The sequence below is a fragment of the Lathamus discolor genome, chromosome 5, assembly GCF_037157495.1.
Source record: "Lathamus discolor isolate bLatDis1 chromosome 5, bLatDis1.hap1, whole genome shotgun sequence".
In the NCBI taxonomy this organism is placed as follows: Eukaryota; Metazoa; Chordata; class Aves; order Psittaciformes; family Psittacidae; genus Lathamus; species Lathamus discolor.
In genome coordinates this window covers 113,560,127-113,578,173 of record NC_088888.1, presented here as the reverse complement: position 1 = coordinate 113,578,173, position 18,047 = coordinate 113,560,127, and positions in this window count along the sequence as shown.

The window sequence follows — 18,047 nt, the reverse complement described above, 5'->3', positions numbered from 1 at the left end:
ACAAAACCCCCATGGCGAATGGCTCTGGAAACCCCAACAGCTGATGCACTCCTGCAGCGATGCGCTCCTCCAGGGTGTGCGGGGAAACGTGTCAAAGGTGGCAGGCGCTGTAGAACTCCAGAACAAAATTCAAGCCTCCAAGTCCTCCCAGCACTCACAATGGTGAAGCACTTCCAACGGGTCCGGGATGGAGAGCTCCCAAAGATGCCCATGGTGCAGAGCTTCCAATGAGCTCAGGCTAGAGAGCAGCCAAACAGCCAAAGATCAGTGAGTGGTTCCCAAAGCCCCAGTGCTGCTGCAGTCCTCGGGCCGTGCAGTGAAGCACTGCTGCAGGTTGCTGAGCTGAAGCACTGCTCTGTGGCTGCAAGGTGATGCACGCTGCAGGGGCCGCAAGGTGAAGCGCTCCTCAGGGACCTTCCGTGCAGAACTTGCTCCTCCATGGCTGCAGGTGATGGATGCTGCAGGGGCTGCATGCTGAAGTGAAGCACTGCTGTGGGTGGTGTTGTCAAGCAGGGTGAAACATTCCAAGGTTGACAGGCACTGTGGGATTCCAGAAAACACCCAAAGGGAAATACTCTCATAAAAGAAAAGCGTGAAGCACTGCAACAATCCCAAGGATGGAGAGCTTCCGAAGGGCCCAGGGTGCAGAGCTCCGAAAATTCCTGTAGGTCAGATATTCCGAAGAATGCTGAGTAGCTCTGAGAAACTGACTAAGCCCTTGAGGCCCATGTGCCCAATCACTCCTCCAGCATTGTCAGGTCAAAGTGTCCACAATAGCCTGGATTTGCAGAATTCCAGGAAAAAGACCAGACCTCAGAAGGCTCTCAGAAACCAAAAAGAGGCCCCAGGGATGTGAGCTGCCAAAATGCTGCCATGTGGGGAGCTGCAAGAATCCCCAAAGGGTGGAAAGCTCCCAGAGCCCAAAGGCACTGCACTCCTCGGAGCTGTGCAGTGAAACACCCCTGCAGGCTGGTGAGCTGACGCACTCCTCCACGCCTTCTAGAGCTTCCATTTCTCATGGAATTCCAGAGCAGGAAACAAACTTTGAAGGACTCCACAACACCAAATTGGCTACCCAGGAAACCCAAAAGCTGATGCACTGCCTCAGAGGCATGGCGTGAAGCATTCCTGCAGTGATGTTCTCCTCCAGGTCGGCATGGTGAAGCAGTCCAAGGTTGCCAGGAAATGTAGAATTCCAGTGAAAAAACCCAAAGCTTACAGTGCTCCCAAAACCCCAAAATGCTGAAGCTCTCCAGAAATCCCCAGGGTAGAGAGCTCCCAAAAATCTGTTGAGTCGAGAGTTGCCATGAAACCCAAACAGTGGACAGCTCCCAAAACCCAAACGCTGATGAACTCCTTGAGGGCACGTGCTGATGCATCAGCTCAAGGCCACATCGTAAAGCACTTAAAAAAGGCCAGGTATGGTAAGTTCCAGTAGAAAACCCAAATCTGAAAGGTCCTGCTAAATCTCAAGTGGGCTCTCAACAGATTCCTATAATGGAGAGCTCCCAGAAATCCTTTGAGTGAGAGCTCCGTAAAAGCCCCAGGGTGCAGAACTTTGTGAAATCCCTCAGGGGCAGAGATCCCAAAGTGCACAGGGTGGAGAGCTGCCAAAAATCCAAATGCCAGTAAAAACCCCCAAGCTCAGAAGTTTCCCAATCCCCAGAACTGATCCCAAACCCAAAATGGCTCCCAGAAAAGGCCAGATGGTGGTGGGATGCGCCGTGAAGGAGTCCTGCAGGTTGGCGAGGTGAAGCTCTCCTCCGGGGTCGCCTGGTGAAATATTCCAAAATTGCCAGTCATGATAAATTCCAGAAAAGGATCAGACCTTGAAGGACCCCAGACCCGAAAATGGCTCCTCAGGGTGGAGATCTCCTAAAACAGCCCAGGGTGGAGAGCTCCCAAAGAGCCACAAGGTAGGGAGCACCCACAAATGCCCAGAAGGTCTCCCTAAAACCCAAATGGTGAAGCGCTCCCAAAAAGCCTTGGGCTGAGAGCTCCCAAAAAGCCACCAGCTGGAGAGTTCCGAAGATAACAAAGGGTGGATGGCTCCCAGAGATCCAAATGCTGACGCGCACTCCTCAGGGCCACTCATCTTTGGAGGGCACAACCATAACTGGTGTTGAACCTTGTTCTAATCAAGGCTACTGTACCTGCAAGAGCTGGTCGCAGGTGGTGAAAGCTTCCAGGCTCCTGTGAGAGGCAGGCAGGTCTGGCTCCACGGTGGCTTTAGGGCATCAGCATCCCAGGAGGGAAACAGCCACCTCTCTGTCCTCCCAGCTGCTGGTGGTGCTTTATCAGGACAGCAGTGGCAGGGCACCCACTGTGATGTCATCTGACGTATGAAGGTCTCTGGTTTCAGGCGTGTGTCCTGCCTGGCCACTGCTTATGGAGAGGGACCCAAGTCTGATCACTGGCTGTGGCTATACACAGATGAGAGCAGGCACACCACAAGCTGCAGGAACCATGAAAGCGAATGCTCGTGCTGAACGCAGTCAGGCTGGGCTCTGAAAAGGGAATTGTGTCCGTCCTCCAGGACGTGCACCAGCCCCACACGCTTCAACGGTGTCCCCAGAGCAACTTGATTTGTTACTGCAGGGTGGTGATGAATTGATAATAAAAGGGAGGAGGAGCAAAGCAAAATTAAATCGAACTGAAAACTCATTGATTTAATCTAGAAATGATATTATGTTATTTTAAGTAGTGAGTTAAATTCCCATCCCTTCCCAGAAAAATACGCAGAGGAAGAAATTATCCAGTAGCTCAGGTGTATTCAGGCGACCAGACCGAAAAATGACAACAAAGAGGGAAGAGTGTGAAGGGAGCAACAAATCAGTTTCCTTCTCTGGCAGCGTAACACCTTGTGAGGGGCAGGCACCTGAATGTGGACTCCAGGAAGCCTCCACACCTGAAGTTCCCATTGGCAGGGTAACAGAAGTTGGTCTCTAGCAAATTAGTGATGGCTGATGGAAAACTGCTCCCAGAGTCCTGCCTGTTATTTCCCCAATGACAGTGTGTGTTTCTGAGGATGACTGTTCTGGCCACATTGTTGTGCATGTTGTATAAAATAAGGTGGGAAGGTCCCTAAAATGGGGCCCGGCCCCTCACTTAACCTGCTCGTGAAAAGCATTGGCACATTTTGTCTGATTCTGAAGAGTCCTCCGGTCATCCTTCCCTTCAGCTGTAAAGGAAAACTGTCGCACTGAATTCCTCCCTTGCACTTGATGCCCCCAGTCTCTCTGTGTCTCTTGGATTCAAGGTAGATGTCTATTCCTTTCTGCCCTGCAGAGCTCTCCCCATTTCTTTCTTCCTGCCAGCCTGCTGCAAAAGGAGCCCATTGTGCTCCCAGCCAGAAGAATATGCACCGACAGTGCAGATGCCACCATTCTGATGTAGCTGGCTCATGTAGCCTCACCACCACATTCATAGAATCACAGATGTTTTGGGTTAGAAAGGACCTTAGAGCCCCTCCAGTTCCAACCCCCTGCCACAGGCAGGGCCACCTTCCACTAGACCGGGTTGCTCAAAGCACTGTTCAGCCCAGCCTTGAACACTTGACCAAGGGTCAATGAGTTACACCACAGGCATGTTAATGACAACCAGCACAATGGCACAGCCCTTTGGTGAAGTCCTCCTACACCTTCAAAGGATGCCGTGTTGGTTTTTCTTTAAAGCCTGGGAAGCTGAGAGTAGCTAAGTATCAACGCACTTGGCTCCTTCTTTCTCATCCTTGTCCACAATGCAGCCAAAAACCTATCCTCATTTTTACCTATCCCCTGAACTATCACTGTAAACAAACCCAGAGGGACTTAGGATTCAGTCAAAGGGACAACAGCCCTTTTAACACTTTGGTGGTAGGCAATTGCTAAGGCTGCAAGAAACACCCCCCAGCTCCAGACCCTGCACCAAAGCCTTGTGCATGGGAGCAGCTGCACAAGGGCAAGCACCACGGATGGGCCTGCCTCAGTGGCACTTCTTCCATAGGTCGCTGGTCCACAGAGATGTGCATTGTCACATTGCTCCTTTTCTGTTCCCGGTGTTTCATGACTTTGGCCTTAGCCAAAATAGTGTGTAGGTTTGGTGGGTATCCAAGTGACATGTTAGAAAGAAGCAAACAGCACATATTATGGAGAGGGGAAGGAGCTTGAATGCTGGACAAAGCTGGCCTGGGACACAGTGGTGATCAGACTGATTTTACAGTCAGTGAGGCTCTCTTACCTCTGGAGATTTGCCTGCAAATGCAAGGCCAGTCAGTGATGAGGGATGGGTCTCCTTTCTCTGCAGTGTGGGTTCAACGGAGGAGCTCCTCATCATAAAATACTGCATAGACTAAACTTCACACAGGTTCTGGGAATAAGTGGACTAATTTATAGCAGAGAAAAGCTGCTCACTCAGTACGTTCTGGTGCAAAGGCACCACCACTTTGCAGCTCACACGTTCTTAGCATGGGACATTGTGCTATGAAAGCAGCAATAAAAAACCCTAGAGAGTAAAATTGGCCATATTACCTCCTTTCAGCCTGTTCTCTGTCCTTTCAGGGTAACGTTTGCACGTGGCTTTCGCTAAGGCCATGCTGTTTGTGCAGTTGGGCTGGGTTTGACACCACTCCTTTCAGGGATCTGCCACTCTGCCTGTGAACCAAAGGTGCCTTCCGAAAAAAGCCTGTTCATTGAAACCAGCATCCTGAGCACACTGATGTGGGCAGTGACAGCAAGAGGCAGGACTTGAACTTTTGCCAACATTCTGTTGTGTTTCAAAGCTGTGAATTCACTGTTTTTTCCCTGTTAACTTGGAGTTACACCCAGGCAAATAGTCAAATTTAGTCACTTCAGAAAGTAGTTGCACACAAAATTCAGGTGGACATCAGAATACCGTGGTAAAAGTTAGAATGAAAGTCTTACCTTAGTTCCTTAGGAAACAGACTACGTTTTAGCTTTTTTATCATGAAAGATGTGAAATTAATTCTTACAAGCTGGTGATTAATTTGGACAGCCATATTAAATTAGAATTTCTGAATTTCAAATTCCACAAACAGTATGTTTGGGGAGGGGGTATAAGATCAAGTTATTGTCAAGGGCTCTGTTTTATAAAGCGAAAACTAAGAGTCAAGGTATCTAGAGGCAAGAAAGGAAATAGCTTGCTCTTAGAGTTCTAAGTTCCAAGTATAAAAATAGTTAACTCCCTTCAGTCTGTTCTTGACTATTGGGAGTCCTTCCAGAGTGGCGGGTTCCTCCGGTTTGCCAAAGGTCTCCTTGCTTGTACTGTATAGAGTGTCTTTCTATTTATTGGTGGAAAAGGAGAATGACAAGATTTTTACCTGAGGGTGGGCGTCAGACTGAAATAATTGACACATAAGTCCTCTTTCCTGCTACAGCAGTGCTACATGTTGTGCCCCTCCTGTAACTCACGACTGAGGCCTTTCTAGTAGATGAAAGTATCTCAGGACTAGTATGCAGATGAACAGAGTGTACTCTGACTCTTTAGTGTACAGTCATAGGGTTGTTAGGAAATCTGATCCTGTAGCAAGCATAACTTGAAGTGATTAATTATTAGTCTACAGGCAGGTGGGGTGTTTTACTCAAATACTAATGCATAAATTGTTCCTATGAAATGCTCATCTACTGTTTACTAATCCAGCCTCCTAAAGTTCTTAATAGTCCTGAGTAACAGATACACACTAGAGTAAAGTAGTAAAGTGGATGACAGCTTTATTTCTGACTTCACCTTGCTTTCATTGCTTTAGATACTTTATTGCCTAAATAATGTTGCATTTATGTCAAGGCAGCAAGTCTGCTACATGTCACCTTATGCTCCCTTTGTGCTGTTCAGTGTGTTTTAAGTCGCAGTATGATAGCAGAACACCTTTTAACTTTTGGTGACTATCCAGTTCATTGAAATTGCTCATAGGCTGAATTCCCTTGTGGATTTAACTGGGGTGTGTGTGGGGAAGTTCACCTTCCTGCACTATTTAGACCATCTAGATTATTCATAGTATTTGTGTCTCCTCTTACCACCTGCCTCCTGTATCTCTTCCATCATGTTGACATCTTTCACTTTTTCTGAGAAGAACCCCAAAATCAATAGTAATTCCAAAGCTGTTTAAAATAAGCTCTTCAGTGGAGCTGAACTGATGTAACAGGTCACTGTTGCCAGAGAGGGGTGATTTCCTGCCCTGCTCCTGGCTCTAGTGCTGCTTACGTGGTGTTACCCTGGCACTCGGTGTGGTGTCTGGGCTGGTGTGGTTGGTTCACCTGGCAGTGAGCTAAGCAAAAAGAGGGGGAAGTGGGTTTGTGCTGGCTTGGAGAATTGAATCAGCTCCTGGGGCAGTTGTGTGGGTTTGAGGGAAGCTGAAGGGAAGGACTGTAGGGCTGGAAGCAAGGGAGTTGGGAAGCTTCTTGTGTGTGTTTTCCTATAAAGTAGAGCTAATCCAGCTCAGGAAGCCTGTCTGTGCCCTGGGACCCGTTACCCTGTGAAGCAGCTACTTGTTTAGAATCTCTCATCTGCATTTTGTTCATCGATTCACATAGAAGTAGTCAAAACCTCTCCCCTTTTTCCCCTCCTTTTCAGACACACAGAGCGCACATCTGCTGATGAAGACTCTGCCTGGGGCCACGTTGAGAAGACAAGGGTAATGAAGATGTTAAAATGCTTTTGCAAGAGGCACACAGATTTGTAAAGACCATCAAGGGCTTTTTTCCTTGGTGGCACAGGCACTACGAGAAGATTGTAACGGGAGCAACAGGATTCAGCAATGTCTTTTTCTTGGCTGTATGTATTATTTTGGTGGGCTGTTTTTTTCAGTGGGGAAGCCAGAGGAAATTTGGTCTGCCTTGAAATAAACCGTTTTAGTGTCTTTGTGGGCAGATGACTGGAGCCATGTGAATTTGGACTTTCTGGGGACACAGTCCTGAAATGCTGGTGTGGCTCTGGCTCGCCTGTGACCATCTGCCCCATCATGGTGGAAAGGGGCATCCAGGTACACTCAGGCTTTCCAGTCAGGTGGCAAAACGTTCTTTGCAGGTGCCGTGCAGGGAATACCTGCTCCAGCTGTTGTGTTCTAGAGCACATCCCCAGCAGGAACAGCAGTGCCATGTCCAGGGCTTCAGAAGCAACAGCTGTAGTTGCCCCTTTTGCCTATGTGGGCTACTGCACAGGGTCTCAGAGCAGAAGGATTTTCTTCACTGCTGTCAAAAATGTCTCAGCCTGCCCCATTGCCCATTTGCATTTATATGTGTGAAGCCAGTGTGTGTGGGTAAGGAAATAAATGGGCTTAAATAGAGGATTCTGAAGATGAGAGGGAAGGCAGAAAGTGGAGAAACAGGGCTGAACTCCCATAAAAAACCCTAATGTTCAGGTTTGATTTCAATACAGACTGGCATTTAATGTTTTGAATAATTTATTTATAAACTTTGACATACATACAAGCTTCCGTGGACGAGCTTCCGTGGACGAGCTTCCGTGGACGAGCTTCAGTGGACGAGCTTCTTGAAGACCTGAGAGACATTTCACTGAAACTGATTTGAAGAACCCGAAAATCTGAAGTGCATCTCTCCTTGAGGGCTGTGCAGTGAGGAACGCCAATGAAAGCCAGGGAACGCAGCACTCCAAAATGCGCAAGTGTTGAAAAGCTGATGGGTGAGCACCTCACAGAAGAACACAGGGTGAAGCAGTCAGAAAACACTGGGCAATGGAGAAAAGGTGAAGTGCTCCAAAGAAAGAAAAACCAAAACACATTTCCCTTGATGGAGAGATCAAAAACTCCAGGGGAAAGAGATCACTGAAAAAACCATGGATGCAGTGCTCTGAAAGAGCTGCCAAAAAATAGTGGGTAGCTCCAAAAAACCAAATGCTGGTGATCTCCTGGAGGGCCATGTGCTGATGTACTCCTGAGGCTGCGCAGCGAAGCATTCCAGAGTTGCCCGGCGTTGTCTAATTCCAAGGGGAAAAAAGAAACAAAATCCAAAAACGTGAAAGTACTCCCAAGAACCAAACTGATAGAGCAGTCAAAAAAATGCCCTGGGGGCAAAACTCCCAACAAGGCCAGGGCAGAGAGCACCCAAAAACCCCTGGGTCGAGAGGTGGCAAAAATTAGTGAGTAGCTCCCAAAAACCAAAAGATGGTGAACTCCACGAGGCCACGTGCTGGGGGAAGCACTGCAGAAATGGCAGGAATTGCAGAATTCCAGCGGAAAAAAAAAAAAAGTAAAAAAAAATTCAAAGCTGATTGGAAAAAAGAAGTTGAAGCGCTCCAAAAATGCCCTGGGTGGAAAGATCCCTAAAAAGCCTCCAGGATGTGAGCTCCCAAAATGCTGCCGCATGGAGAGCTACAAGAAAAGCCAAGGGTGAGCAGCGCTCCAAACTCCGACACTGCAGAAAGCCCTGCCAAGCTCTCCAGGATGCAGAGCTCCCAAAACCCCAGGGGTCAGAGCTGCAAAAAATCCTCTGGGTCAGAGCTGTCACAAAGGAGTGAGTAGCTCCCAAAAAACCAAACGTTGATGACCTCCTTGAAGCCACGTTCTGATGCAACACCTCAAGGCCTTGTGGGGAAGCACTCAGGGAATGGCAGGCATTGTAGAATTCCAGTAGAAAAAAAAATTAAAAATATAAAGAAATAAGAAAATAAAAATCAGCGCTTATAGGACAAAAGAAGAAGCTGAAGCGCCCCAAAAATGCCCAGGGAGCAAAGCTCCATAAAAGCCTCCAGGGTGAAAGGTTCCAGAACGCTGCCACATGGAGAGCTACAAAACCCCCATGGCGAATGGCTCTGGAAACCCCAACAGCTGATGCACTCCTGCAGCGATGCGCTCCTCCAGGGTGTGCAGGGAAACGTGTCAAAGGTGGCAGGCGCTGTAGAACTCCAGAACAAAATCCAAGCCTCCAAGTCCTCCCAGCACTCACAATGGTGAAGCACTTCCAACGGGTCCGGGGTGGAGAGCTCCCAAAAATGCCCATGGTGCAGAACTTCCAATGAGCTCAGGCTGGAGAGCAGCCAAACAGCCAAAGATCAGTGAGTGGTTCCCAAAAGCCCAGTGCTGCTGCAGTCCTCGGGGCCGTGCAGTGAAGCACTGCTGCAGGTTGCTGAGCTGAAGCACTGCTCTGTGGCTGCAAGGTGATGCACGCTGCAGGGGCCGCAAGGTGAAGCGCTCCTCAGGGACCTTCCATCAAGTACTTGCTCTTCCATGGCTGCAAGGTGATGGATGCTGCAGGGTCTGCATGCTGAAGTGCTCCGCAGGGACCTTCCATAAAGTACTTGCTCCTCCATGGCTGCAAGGTGATGGATGCTGAAGGGTCTGGATGCTGAAGTGCTCCGCAGGGACCTTTCATAGAGTACTTCCTCCTCCATGGCTGCATGGTGATGCACTCTGCAGGAGCCGCATGGTGAAGTGCTCCTCAGGGATCTTCTGTGCAGAACTTGCTCCTCCATGGCTGCAAGGTGATGGATGCTGAAGGGTCTGGATGCTGAAGTGCTCCGCAGGGACCTTCCATAAAGTACTTGCTCCTCCATGGTAGCAAGGTGAAGCACTTCTATTCCGTTGCAGCATTGCACAGTGGTTTTCCAAGAGCAAAATGAGTCACCAAAACCAAAACGCTGAAGTACTCAAAAAAAAAAAAAATCTCCAGAATGGAGATCTCCCAGAAATGTCCTGGGTGGAAAGCTGCCGAAAAAGGAGTGGGTAGCTAATAAAATAAAAAAGTTGAAACTCTCCAAAAATGCCCTGGATGGAAAGATCCAAAAAAGACTCCAGGATGCGAGCTCCCAAAATGCTGCCACATGGGGAGCAATGAAACAACCCAAGGGTGAGCAGCACTCCAAAATCCAAAACTTTCCAAAATTGCCTGAACTTGTGGAATTCCAGAAAAAACCAAGTGATAAACAAAAACTCAAAAAAAAAAAAAAACAAAAAAACAAAACCAAAAGCCACGTTCTCATGGAACACCTCAAGGCCGTGTGGGGAAGCACTCAGGAAATGCCGAGAATGGCAAAGTGCAGTAAAAAAAAACAAAGCAAACCAAATTTGTAGAATTAGAGGTTAAAAAAAAAAAGGCCAAAAGCACAAAACAACCCCAAAGCCGTCACAAAAAAAAAAAACCAAAAGAAAATTAAATAAAAACATAATCAGAGCTTGTAGGAAAACAGAATATGCAGAAATGCTCCAAAACTGCACAGGGGGGAAACCAACATAAAAGCCACCAGCGTGAAATTTTCCAGAATGGTGCCATGTGGGGACCTACGAAAGCCCCCATGGTGAATGAAGAGTGAGAAGTGCCCAAAAAAAGAAACGCTGAAGAACTTCCTGAGGCCATGTTCTGATGGAACACCTCAAGGCCTTGTGGGGAAGCACTCAGGGAATGGCAGGAATGGGAAATTTCAGTTAAAAAAACCCGCAAAAAACAAAAAAGAAAACAAAATAGAAAAAATTGTAGAATTCCAGTTAAAATAAAAAAACCCCAACAAAATATAACCACAATTCCCCTCCCCCTGAAAAAAAAAAAAAAAAAAAAACACCCTCAACACATTAAAATCAAAGCTAAGAGAAAAAAAGAAGTTAGAGCGCTCCAAAAATGCTCTGAGTGGAAAGATTCCTAAAAGGACTCCAGGATGTGATCCCCCAAAATGCTGCCACATGGAGAGCGACGAAACAACCCAAGGGTGATCAGCACTCCAAAATCCAAAACTTTCCAAAATGGCCTGAACTTGTGAAATTCCAGAAAAAAACCAAACGATAAACATTCAAAAAAACCCCAAACAACCCCCCAAAAAAACCCAAAACCAAAAGAGAAAGAAAACCACACAAAACGACAAAAAAAACCACAGAACTGCAAAGCTCTCCAGGCTGCAGAGCTCCTAAAGATGCCCAGGGTCAGAGCAGGCAAAGGATAGTGAGAAGATCCCCCAAAAACAAACACTGATGAACTTCTTGTGGCCACGTCCTGATGCAACACCTCAAGCCCTTGTGGGAAAGCACTCAGGAAATGCCAGGAATGGGAAATTCCAGTAAAAGAAAACAAAAAATTGTAGAAGTCCAGATTATAAAAAAAATAAAAATAAAGTTTATAGAAAAAAAACAAAGAAAAGATGCTGAATTGCTTCAACACCCCTGCCCCACCCCAAAAAAAATCAAAGCCAAAACTTTCCAAAATTGCCTGAAGTTGTGGAATTGCAGAAAAGACTCAAAAGGTAAAGACTATTAAAAATAAAAACAAATCCAGAAACCAGAAAAACAAACACAAAAAAGTGACTCACTGCAGAGCTCTCCAGGCTGCAGAGCTCCCCAAAATCCCTAGGATCAGAGCTGCCAAAACAGAGTGAAAAGTTCCTAAAACCCCAAAACGTGTCAAAGGTGGCAGGCGCTGTAGAACTCCAGAACAAAATCCCAGCCTCCAAGTCCTCCCAGCACTCACAATGGTGAAGCACTTCCAACGGGTCCGGGATGGAGAGCTCCCAAAAATGCCCATGGTGCAGAGCTTCCAATGAGCTCAGGCTGGAGAGCAGCCAAACAGCCAAAGATCAGTGAGTAGCACCCAAAAATGCCCTGGGTCGAGAGGCGCCAAAACTTAGTGAGTAGCTGCCAAAGAGCCAAACGCTGATGCAATCACTCCTCAAGGCCAGGAGCTGATGCACCACGTCCAGGCCTTGTGGGGAGCACTGCAGAAATGCCGGGAATTGTAGAATTCCAGATTAAAAAGAAAAAGAATAAAAGAATACTCAAAGAAATCAAAGCAAATTGGAAAAAAAAAGTTGAAGCTCTCCAAAAATGCCCTGAATGGAAAGATCCCTAAAAAGCCTCCAGGGCATGAGCTCCCAAAATGCTGCCACATGGAGAGCGACAAAACAACCCAAGGGTGAAGTGCACTCCAAAGTCCAAAACTTTCCAAAATGGCCTGAACTTCCGGAATTCCAGAAAAACCCCAAACGATAAAGATTGTCAAAAAAAGAAAAAATGAAAAAAGAAAATAAGTGGTTCACTGCAAAGCTCTCCAGGCTGCAGAGCTCCCCAAAATCCCTAGGATCAGAGCTGCCAAAACTGAGTGAAAAGAGCCTAAAAGCCCGAAAGTAGAAGAACTCCTTGAGGCCAAGTTCTAATGGAACACCTCAAGACCTATGGGGAAGCCTTCAGGAAATGTCAAGAACGTAAAATTCCAGTACAAAAAACCAAACCAAACCAAATTTGTGGAAGTCCAGATTTAAAAAACCCAAACCAAACCCACAAAAAACCCCAAAAGTCATCACAAAAAAAAAAAAAAAAAAAAAGAAAAAGTCAGAGGTTGTAGGAAAACAAGGAAAACAGAAGATGCAGAAACGCTCCATAAATGCACAGGAGGAAAGCTCCATAAAAGCCTCCAGGGTGAAAGTTTCCAGAATGGTGCCATGTGGGGAGCTACAAAAGCCCCCATGGTGAAAGAAGAGTGAGAAGCGCCAAAAAAATCGAATTTTGAAGAACTTCCTGAGGCCAAGTTCTGATGGAACACCTCAAGGCCTTGTGGGGAAGCACTCTGGAAACGCAGGAATGGGAAATTCCAGTAAAAAGGAAAAATAAGAAAACAAAAGAGAAAAAGTTGTAGAATTCCTGTTAGAAAAAACAAAGCAAAAGAAAATCCCCACACCCCCAACACACGCAACCCCCCCCACAAAAACAACAAAAAAATCAAGGCTAACTGAGCAAAAGAAGTTGAAGCGCTCCAAAAATGTCCTGAGTGGAAAGATCCCTAAAAACACTCGACGATGTGAGCTCCCAAAGAGCTGCCACATGGAAGTTGGAGATCTACAAAAGAGCCCAAGGGTGAACAGGACTCAAAAACTGAAACTTTCCAAAATGGCCTGGCCCTGTGGAATTCCAGAAATAACTCAAATTATAAAGATTGGAGAAAAAAGAAAAAGAAAAAAAACAAAACGAAAACGAAGTAGAAAGAAGAAAAACACAATAATGTCACAGAACTACAAAAAAAAAAAAAAAAAAACAAAACCCAAATTGCAGAATTCCAAAGAAATCCAAACAAATTTGTAGGATTCAAGTACAAAAAAAAAAACCTCAAACAAAGAACACACATACGCAAAAAACCCCACCAACCAAAACCCAAAAAAAAACCCCACAACAAACAAAGATTAAAGGGATAAAGAAGAAGCCCCAAAAATGCCCAGGGTGCAAAGCTTCCAATGAGCTCAGGCTGGAGAGCAGCCAAACAGCCAAAAGATCAGTGAGTAGCACTCAAAAATGCCCTGGGTTGAGAGGCGCCAAAACTTAGTGAGTAGCTGCCAAAGAGCCAAACGCTGATGCAACCACTGCTCAAGGCCAGGAGCTGATGCACCACGTGCAGGCCTTGTGGGGAAGCACTGCAGAAATGCCGGGAATTGTAGAATTCCAGATTAAAAAGAAAAAGAATAAAAGAGTAATTAAAGAAATCAAAGCAAATCGGAAAAAAAAAGTTGAAGCTCTCCAAAAATGCCCTGAATGGAAAGATCCCTAGAAAGACTCCAGGATGTGAGCTCCCAAAATGCTGCCATATGGAGAGCCAGAAATCAACCAAAGGATGAAGAGCCCTCCAAAATCCAAAACTTTCCAAAATGGCCTGAACTGCTGGAATTCCAGAAAAAAACCCAAACGATAAAGATTGTCAAAAAAAGAAAAAAACAAAAAAGAAAATAAGTGACTCACTGCAAAGCTCTCCAGGCTGCAGAGCTCCCAAAAATCCCTAGGATCAGAGCTGCCAAAACTGAGTGAAAAGAGCCTAAAAGCCCGAAAGTAGAAGAACTCCTTGAGGCCAAGTTCCAATGGAACACCTCAAGACCTATGGGGAAGCCTTCAGGAAATATCAAGAACGTAAAATTCCAGTACAAAAACCAAACCAAACCAAATTTGTAGAAGTCCAGATTTAAAAAACCCAAACCAAACCCACAAAAAACCCCAAAAGTCATCACAAAAAAAAAAAAAAAAAAAGAAAAAAAAATCAAAAATCAAAGCTTGTTGGAAAACAGAAGATGCAGAAACGCTCCAAAAATGCACAGGAGGAAAGCTCCATAAAAGCCACCAGCGTGAAATTTTCCAGAATGGTGCCATGTGGGGAGCTACAAAAGCCCCCATGGTGAATGAAGAGTGAGAAGTGCCCAAAAAAACAAACGCTGATGAACTGCTTGAGGCCACGTTCTGATGCAACACCTGAAGGCCTTGTGGTGAAGCACTCAGGAAATGCCGAGAATGGCAAATTCCAGTGAAAAGGAAGAAAACAAAAGAAAACAGAATAGAAAAAATTGTGGAATTCCAGTTAAAAAGAAAGTAAATAAATAACACCAACCCCCAAAATAAAATAATAAAAATCAAAGCTAATCGAAAAATAGAAGTTGAAGCGCTCCAAAAATGGCCTGTGTAGAAAGATCCATAAAAAGCCTTTAGGATGTGAGCTCACAAAATACTGCCACATGAAGAGCAACAAAACAACGCAAGGGTGAACAGGATTCAAAAACCGAAAACTTTCCAGAATGGCCTGAACTTGTGGAATTCCAGAAATGACCCAAATGATAAAGATTGCAGAAAAAAGATAAAACCAAAAGTGTCTCACTGCAAAGCTCTCCAGGCTGCAGAGGTCCCAGAGATCCCCAGGGCCAGAACTGCCACAAAATAGTGAGAAGCGCCCAAAAAGCCAAACGCTGATGAACTGCTTGAGGCCACGTTCTGATGCAACACCTGAAGACCTTGTGGTGAAGCACTCAGGAAATGCCAAGAATGGTAAGTTCCAGAAAACAAAAAGAAACAAACTCTAGAATTTCAGATTAAGAAGAAAATAAAAATAATTCAAACCCAAAAACAAAAGAAAAAACAAAAAAAAACCCAAAACCCAAAAACCCCAAAAAACCCCAAAATAAAATCTAAGCCTCAAACAGAAAGTGCAGCCCTGCAAAGATCCTCAGGCTGCAGATCTCCCAAAGATCCCCGGGGCCAGAGCTGCCAAAACAGTGAGAAGCTCCCAGAAAAGCGTATGTTGAAGAACTCCTTGAGGCCAAGTTCTGATGCAACACATCAAGGCCTTGTGGGTAAGGACACCAGAAACGCCAGGAATGGTAAATTGTAGTAAAAGAAACCAAACCAAAACAAACAACAACAACAAAAAAAAAAAAGCAGAATTCCAGAGAAAACAAAAGCCTTCAGGAAATGTCAAGAACGTAAAATTCCAGTGCAAAAAAACAAACCAAACCAAATTTGTAGAAGTCCAGATTTAAAAAACCCAAACCAAACCCACAAAAACCCCCAAAAGCCATCACCATAAAGAAAAAAATAAAAAAAATAAAAAAAATCAAAGCTTGATTGAAAACAAGATGCAGAAAAGCTCCAAAAATGCACAGGGGGGAAAGCTCCATAAAAGCCCCCAGTGTGAAAGTTGCCAGAATGGTGCCATGTGGGGAGCTGCAAAAGCCCCCATGGTGAATGAAGAGTGAGAAGCGCCCAGAAAACCAAATGTTGAAGAACTTCCTGAGGCCCCCTTCTGATGGAACACCTCAAGGCCTTGTGGGGAAGCACTCAGGAAATGCAGGAATGGGAAATTCCAGTAAAAAACAAAGAACAAAAGAAAAGAAAAGAGAAAAAAGTGTAGAATTCCAGTTAAAAAATCCAAACCAAACCAAAATCTCCCCCCCACCCCCAAAAAAAAAAAAAAAACAAACCCACAAAAAACCAAGAAAAAACTCAAAGCAAATCAGAAAAAAAAGAAGTTGAAGTGCTCCAAAAATGCCCTGACTGGAAAGATCCCTAAAAAGCCTCAAGGATGTGAGCTCCCAAAAAGCTGCAACATGGAAGCTTGGAGATCTACAAAAGAGCCCAAGGGTGAACAGGACTCAAAAACTGAAACTTTCCAAAATGGCCTGGCCCTGTGGAATTCCAGAAATAACCCAAATGATAAAGATTGGAGAAAAAAGAAAAACGAAAAAAAAAAAAGAAACAAAAGCAAAAGAGAAAGAAAAAAAGAAAGAAGAAAAAATGTCACAGAAATGCAAAGCTCTCCAGGCTGCAGAGCTCCCAAAGATGCCCAGGGTCAGAGCAGCCAAAAAGTATTGAGAAGGTCTCAAGAAGCATGAAAAAAAAACACCAAAACAAAACAAACAAACAAACAAAAAAAAAACCCCAAAATTGCAGAATTCCAGATAAAACCAAACAAATTTGTAGGATTCAAGTATTAAAAAAAAAAAAAACTCAAACAAAAAACACACACACAAAAAAACTGCCACCAACCAAAACCCACAAAAAAACCCCTCAACAAACAAAGATTATAGGGATAAAGAAGAAGCTGAAGAGCTCCAGAAATGCCCAGGGAGCAAAGCTCCATAAAAGCCTCCAGGGTGAAAGCTTCCAGAACGCTGCCACATGGAGAGCTACAAAACCCCCATGGCGAATGGCTCTGGAAACCCCAACAGCTGATGCACTCCTGCAGCGATGCGCTCCTCCAGGGTGTGTGGGGAAACGTGTCAAAGGTGGCAGGCGCTGTAGAACTCCAGAACAAAATCCAAGCCTCCAAGTCCTCCCAGCACTCACAATGGTGAAGCACTTCCAACAGGTCCGGGATGGAGAGCTCCCAAAAATGCCCATGGTGCAGAGCTTCCAATGAGCTCAGGCTGGAGAGCAGCCAAACAGCCAAAGATCAGTGAGCGGTTCCCAAAGCCCCAGTGCTGCTGCAGTCCTCGGGGCCGTGCAGTGAAGCACTGCTGCAGGTTGCTGAGCTGAAGCACTGCTCTGTGGCTGCAAGGTGATGCACGCTGCAGGGGCCGCAAGGTGAAGCGCTCCTCAGGGACCTTCCATCAAGTACTTGCTCCTTCTTGGCTGCAAGGTGAAGCACTGCCGTGGGTGGTGTTGTCAAGCAGGGTGAAACATTCCAAGGTTGACAGGCACTGTGGGATTCCAGAAAACACCCAAAGGGAAATACTCTCATAAAAGAAAAGCGTGAAGCACTGCAACAATCCCAAGGATGGAGAGCTTCCGAAGGGCCCAGGGTGCAGAGCTCCGAAAATTCCTGTAGATCAGATATTCCGAAGAATGCTGAGTAGCTCTGAGAAACTGACTAAGCCCTTGAGGCCCATGTGCCCAATCACTCCTCCAGCATTGTCAGGTCAAAGTGTCCACAATAGCCTGGATTTGCAGAATTCCAGGAAAAAGACCAGACCTCAGAAGGCTCTCAGAAACCAAAAAGAGGCCCCAGGGATGTGAGCTGCCAAAATGCTGCCATGTGGGGAGCTGCAAAAATCCCCAAAGGGTGGAAAGCTCCCAGAGCCCAAAGGCACTGCACTCCTCGGAGCTGTGCAGTGAAACACCCCTGCAGGCTGGTGAGCTGACGCACTCCTCCACGCCTTCTAGAGCTTCCATTTCTCATGGAATTCCAGAGCAGGAAACAAACTTTGAAGGACTCCACAACACCAAATTGGCTACCCAGGAAACCCAAAAGCTGATGCACTGCCTCAGAGGCATGGCGTGAAGCATTCCTGCAGTGATGTTCTCCTCCAGGTCGGCATGGTGAAGCAGTCCAAGGTTGCCAGGAAATGTAGAATTCCAGTGAAAAAACCCAAAGCTTACAGTGCTCCCAAAACCCCAAAATGCTGAAGCTCTCCAGAAATCCCCAGGGTAGAGAGCTCCCAAAAATCTGTTGAGTCGAGTGTTGCCATGAAACCCAAACAGTGGACAGCTCCCAAAACCCAAACGCTGATGAACTCCTTGAGGGCACGTGCTGATGCATCAGCTCAAGGCCACATCGTAAAGCACTTAAAAAAGGCCAGGTATGGTAAGTTCCAGTAGAAAACCCAAATCTGAAAGGTCCTGCTAAATCTCAAGTGGGCTCTCTACAGATTCCTATAATGGAGAGCTCCCAGAAATCCTTTGAGTGAGAGCTCCGTAAAAGCCCCGGGGTGCAGAACTTTGTGAAATCCCTCAGGGGCAGAGATCCCAAAGTGCACAGGGTGGAGAGCTGCCAAAAATCCAAATGCCAGTAAAAACCCCCAAGCTCAGAAGTTTCCCAATCCCCAGAACTGATCCCAAACCCAAAATGGCTCCCAGAAAAGGCCAGATGGTGGTG